Source organism: Trichechus manatus, unplaced genomic scaffold (genome assembly GCF_000243295.1).
Source record: "Trichechus manatus latirostris isolate Lorelei unplaced genomic scaffold, TriManLat1.0 scaffold00046, whole genome shotgun sequence".
Classification (NCBI taxonomy): domain Eukaryota; kingdom Metazoa; phylum Chordata; class Mammalia; order Sirenia; family Trichechidae; genus Trichechus; species Trichechus manatus.
In genome coordinates, this window is record NW_004443982.1 from 3,256,121 (window position 1) to 3,262,852 (window position 6,732).

The window sequence follows — 6,732 nt, forward strand, 5'->3', positions numbered from 1 at the left end:
TTGTGAATTGTGTGTTCATGCCCTTAGCCCATTTTTCTATTGTTTTCTTCTATATTAGCAAAGATGCTTTATATATTAAGTATCTTTAAAAAATATATTCATGTTTAATTCATCTGGGATTTATTTGGTATAATGTGTGAAATATAATCCTAAAGATTTGCTTTTATTTGTGAGCTCTTTCCAAACAATGAATCTCTTTTCCCATCAGTATTTATTGAATAATGAAAAACCCTACTTAACAAAATTATATTGTTGAATCACTGTGAGGTAGGTACTATCATTAGCTCAACGCCACTGATGAGAAAATGGAGGCATAGAAAAGGTAAATAGTTTGGTAAGGAGTGGAGCAAGACTTCGTTTTAGAAGTTGTCAATAAAAGTTATTCCTATTAAAGAATAGGAATAAGCACATCACTTTATTTTATCCCTCAAACTTTATTGATTCCCGTAGAGGAGTTTGGAGCATTCTGCCTCTACCATTCATTCAAAGAGTAAAGTCTCTGAGTCTATTGAAAGCAAAAAAAGAGAGAGAGAGAGTTTTATTGAGGGAATATAACAATTCGAACCGGGCAGCATTCAGGAAGAATTTTCAAAATCCTCTCTCTTTTCGGAGATAAAGTTGAGATTTTATACACAATGTTAGGCATGACTAATCCCACAAACGTTTCAAAAACAGCTCTTTCTTCATATAAGTTAATCTTATCTCCTCCCAGAAGACCATCTGCGCAAAACATTCTTTCCAAGGACATCGCATTTGCGTCACATGCTTCCTGGAACATTCTAAGCACGTACATTTCTTTTTTTCTGTCTCCCTCCCCTGCTTACTCAGAGTGATCTGAATTAACCCTTTATTGAGAACCTAGTCATCAGCCATCTTGGCCTTGCTGAGAGCCTCAGTTTGATTTTAGAAACGTCTTATCAGTTCCTACTTCCCTTGGGACAGCTATGCTGGCAAGCTTACCTTAAATGGCTCTTTCTCTAGGAAGACATTTAAGAAATATATATATAAAGAGAAATATATATATATAAAGCCATAAAGAGAAATGAAGTCCTGATACATGTCACAACATGGATAGACCTTGAAAACAATCATGCTGAGTGAAATAAGTCATCCACAAAAGAATAAGTATTGTATGATCTCATTTATATGAAATAGAACAGGAAAATGTATAGAGATCAGAGTTTAATAGTGGTTACCAGGAGCAGGGGGGAGGGGGAAAATCATTGTTTAGGAAGTAATGAGTTTCTATTTATGATGATGGGAAATTTGGCAATGAGTATTGGTGATGGTTGCACAACATGGTTGATGTAATTGGTCTTACTGAATTGTACACGCACAAGATGTTGAAATGGCAAATGTATTACCTGTATTTTTAAAACAATAAAAAGAGAAATATAATTTATCCCAAAAAATGTAATAAGGAGGAAACAGAATTCTCCATTCATTGTGGTATTTTTTTTCAACTAAAAATTTGTAAATCTTGATACTCACTGCTACTTTTTTCAAAACAACACATCCATCTGTGGATACAGAAGAGGTACAGTTCATTTGCTCGGAGTCTGACAAGAAGACCTCCCTACTGTTCTTATCCTATTACTCTATCTTCCAGGGGATTTTTTTCCCTTTTTTTTTATTGTACTTTAGATGAAGTTTTACAGAACAAACTAGGTTCTCATTAAACAATTAATTCATGTATTGTTTTGTGACATCGATTACCAACCCCACAACATGTCAACAGTCTCCCCTTCTCGACCTTGAGTTCCCTATTACCAGCTTTCTTGTCCCCTCCTGCCTTCTCGTCCTTGTCCCTGAGCTGGTGTGTCCCTTTAGTCTCTTTTTGTTTTATAGGCCTGTCTAATCTTTGGCTGAAGGTTGAACCTCAAGAGTGACTTCATTACTGAGCTAAAAGGGTGTCTGAGGGCCGTTCTATATTGTGGAAATGTCTATCCTCACTTTCTAGATGGCAACCTGACTGGCCCAGAAACACCCAACTGTCTGATATCTGCACATAATTGATCAAACAGAGCAAGCTGGCAGCTCCAGGCAAATGGGACTTCACAGTATTTGCCTTTTGAGTGCCCCAAGCCTCTTTCTTCAGGGGAGACCTTCAGCCAGCCCTTGCTCTCCTCTGTTTTTCCTTCTTCTGATCAAATTTGCTCCCAGGAAAGGATCTGGTCTACTTTCAGTGTGTATCTCAGAGCAGGTACTACTCCTCTCTGGGGGATTTTGGAGTCCCAGGGTGGTGCAAACAGTTAACATGCTCAGCTGCTAATGGAAGGTTGGCAGTTCAAACCCACCCAGAGGTGCCTTGGAAGACAGGCCTGGTGAGCTGCATCTGGAAGGTCATAACCCTGAAAACCCTATGGAGCAGTTCTACTCTGACACACTTTGGGTTGCCATGAGTCGGAGTCGACTCCACGACAACTGGTTTGGTTTACTACCTTTCTCTGGGGGGGGGGTAGTTTAAATCCTTATCTGTGTTTATGAATGGAAGGTGTTGTTTCCTGTAGAAGAAAGCAGGCACTAACAAGCTGGCATGGCAGCTCAGAGAGGGAATGGTCTGGGTCCTCCCCAGAGCTCTTTAAATGCTGCCACGTTGCTGCCACCCATTCTGTTTCTATCTAAAGTCAATCGTACAACTGAACAATGATTTAGTGCTTCCCTTCAGCTATTAATGGTGTTGACTCTGGGGCTGCACCCCTGAATGCATGTAATGCACACACTGTGTAGTAAGACAGAACTAAACCTGGGACAGGAAAGGTGTGCATCAGGGTTGCATCCTTTCACCATACGTATTCAATCTGTATGCTGAGCAGATAATCCGAGAAGCTGGACTATATGAAGAAGAATACAGCATCAGGATTGGAAGAAGACTCATTAACAACCTGCGTTATGGAGATGACGCCACCTTGCTTGCTGAAAGTGAAGAGGACTTGAAGCACTTACCGATGAAGATCAAAGACTACAGCCTTCTGTATGGGTTACGCCTCAACATAAAGAAAACAAAAATCCTCACAACTGGACCAATAAGCAACATCATGATAAACGGAGAAAAGATTGAAGTTGTCAAGGATTTCATTTTACTTGGATCCACAATCAACACAATCAATTAACAGTCAAGAAATCAAAAGATGCATTGCATCGGGCAAATCTGCTGCAAAATACCTCTTTAAAGTGTTGAAAAGCAAAGACATCACCTTGAAGACTAAGGTGAGCCTGACCCAAGCCATGGTATTTCAATCGCATCATAAGCATGTGAAAGCTGGGCAATGAATAAAGAAGACAGAAGAAGAATTGGCGCTTTTGAATTGTGGTGTTGGCAAAGAAGATTGAATATACCATGGACTGCCAAAAGAATGAACAAATCTGTCTTGGAAGAAGTACAACCAGAATGCTCCTTAGAAGCAAGGATGGCGAGACTACATCTTACATACTTTGGATATGTTATCAGGAGGGATCCGTCCCTAGAGAAGGACATCATGCTTGGTAAAGTAGAAGGTCAGCAAAAAAGAGGAAGACCCTCAACGAGATGGATTGACACAGTGGCTGCAACAATGGGCTCAAGCGTAACAATGATTGTGAACATGACACAGGACTGGGCAGTGTTTCGTTCTGTGGTGCATAGAGTTGCTGTGAGTCGGAACCGACTCGATGGCACCTAACAACTACAACAACAAACCTGGGTCTGGCCAGCAATCGCTGGGGGACTTCGCATGGGTCATTCCCAGCCTCAGTATCCTCATCTGCAGTATGGCAACAACCATCCCTATTTTATAGGATTGATTAAGATGAAGTGTAAAGTTTCCAGCCTAGCACAGGACCTCCTAAATTCCCTTTCTTCCCTGTTTCTAAGTCAAAACCTTTGAGCATGGCCCATGTTTTCATTAGAGTTCCCATCTTTAGTCCTAGTCCCTGAGGCATGGAAAAAAAAAAAAAAGAAGAAAAAAAGAAAGTGATCTTGTGATGGCTGCAATTTGTTAGGGTTCAGTGTGCCACAAGAAATCTTGAATATGCTGCCTGAAGGAAAGACAATTATTCATGCATCAACCTGTCCAGAGAAACTAGTGTGCTTGTTTGCTAGTGCATTTCTGTCTGGGCAGAAACTCTTCCAGCAGCCATCTGGTCTCTCTTCCTGGCTCCAGGCAGAGCTGGCACCTGCACATGGATGGTCCCACCCCATGCCCAGATTGCACGTGATAGAGTTATCAGCTGTGATGTGTTATATGGCTGACAGACATTAAACATTAAAAGAGAATTAACTTAGAGACCTCACACTCTCCCTTGCCTCCATGCTCCAGGCATCTTCCTGGCCTGCAGCATTGAGGGGAATATGTGTGGGAATGGCTATCAAGGGTGTGGGATAATTGTGCAAGGAACATAAAGTTGGATCAGTCTGAGTTTATTGATATAGGCTCACTAAGCACAGATTCTTCATTCAATGTTTCAGCTGGAGAGGTTAGGAAAGGATCTAATAGTTTATTTGGCTGAATTGCTGAAGCATGGATTACACGGTGGCCTACACTGAATCAAGTTGAAGTACCAGACCTGCCCTGGTATACTGTAGAAGAAGGTATCCAAAGGCTTAGGGAAATTGGCATACTAGAGTGGATTTTTTAGGTTAGACCCACAGACACATACATGGAGTGCCCAGAGGACACATCTTTTACTACCAATGGTGAGGAACAAATTTGTGAAAGGAACCTCAGCATCCTTGAAGACTGCTGTGATTGCTATTTTATGTAAATCAGATTTGAGAGTGGGAACCACCCTAAATGAATTAAGACATCCAAATACAAAGGGGCTGATTGGACTCCATGATGGTAGGGGCCAAATGGCAGCACTCAGTCAACAAAGACAAGGTGGGCGTGATTATCATGATGGACAGTAGAGTCAAAGCAGTAATCAGAATTATCTCACTCGTAGGGACTTATGGTGTTGACTACTTAGTCTTGGTGTTCCTAGGAGTGAAATAGATTGTAAATCTACCAAATATTTACTTGATCTGTACAAGTGGAGGAATTCTAGGTCAAGTGAACAGCAGTCTAACTTGAATCACCAGAATAGGAAGTCACAGCCCCTCAATCAATTCCCAGACTTAAGTGAGTTTAAAGACCCACAACCCCTTGAACGAAGGGGAGGCTGGGTCCCCTTGAGGAAGGACCCCACTTCACCGCCAAAAATTTATACTGTTAATCTTTCTCCCAGCCTCCCCCAAAGGGATCTGTGGCCTTTTCCCCAATTCACTGGGGAAAAGGAAATAATCAGATGTTTAGGGGATTACTGGATACTGGCTCTGAACTGACACTAATTCCAGGAGACCCAAAACGTCACTGTGGCCCAACAGTCATAGTGGGGACATATGGAGGTAAGGTTATTAATGGAGTCTTAGCTTGTGTTCATCTCACAGTAGGTCCAGTGTGTCCCCGAACCCATTCCTGTAGTGATCTCCTCAGTTCCAGAATGCATAATTGGAATAGATATACTCAGCAAGTGGCAGAACCCCCACATTGGATCCCTGACAAGTGGAGTAAGGACTATTATGGTAGGAAAAGTCAAGTGGAAGAAGCCATTAGAACTGCCCCTGCCTAGGAAAATAATAAATCAAAAGCAATAGCACCTTCCTGGAGGGATTAAAGAGATTACTGCCACCATCAAGAATGAAGGGGTGGTGATTCCCACCATATCCCCATTCAACTTGCCTTTTTGGCCTGTGCAAAAAACGGATCTTGGAGAATGACAATGGATTATCAAAAACTTAACCTAGTGGTGACTCCAATTGCAGTTGCTGTTCCAGATATAGTTTCATTGCTTGAGCAAATTAATACACTTCCCGGTACCTGGTATGCAGCTATGGATCTGACCAATGCCTTTTTCTCCATACCTGTTTTGAAGGACCACCAGAAGCAGTTTGCCTTCAGCTGACAAGGCCAGCAATATACCTTCAGTGTCTTATCTCAGATGTATATCAACACTCCAGCTCTATGTCATAATTTAGTCTGCAGGGACCTTGATCGCCTTTCCCTTCCACAAGATGTCACACTGGTCCATTAAATTGATGACATTATGCTGATTGGACCTAGTAAGGAAGAAGTGTCAATGACTGGACTTATTGGTAAAACATTTGTGTGCTAGAGGGTGGGAAATTAATCTGACAAAAGTTCAGGTGCCTTCCACCTCAGTGAAATTTCTAGGGGTCCAGAGATGTGGGGTATTTGAATTATACCTTCTAAAGTGAAAGGTAAGTTATTGCATCAGGCCCATCCCACAACTAAAAAGGAGGCACAATGCCTGGTGGACCTCTTTGGATTTTTCAGGCAACATATCCCTCATTTGGGTGTGCTATTCTGGCCTGTTTATCAAGTGACTCAAAAAGCTACTTTTTTTTTATTGTTGTAATTAAATGAGGTTTACATTTCAAGTTAGTCTCCCATACAGAATTTTTTTTTAACATACATTGTTATGAGACCCCAACCGCTCACCACATTTTCCAACAGCACACTCCTCCCCTCGGCCCCTAATTCCCCATGAACATTCAACTCTCTCTGCCTTCCCCTCTCACCTCTAGACAGAAGCTGCCCTTTTGGTCTCCTATACCTACTTGTCTAAGAGGCACATTCTTCACAAGTATCACTTTATGTCCCACAGTACAGTCCAATCCCTGTTTGAAGAGTTGGCCTCGGAAATTGTTTTAGTTCTGGGGTGATGGAGAGACCAGGGGCCATGCTTTCCGGG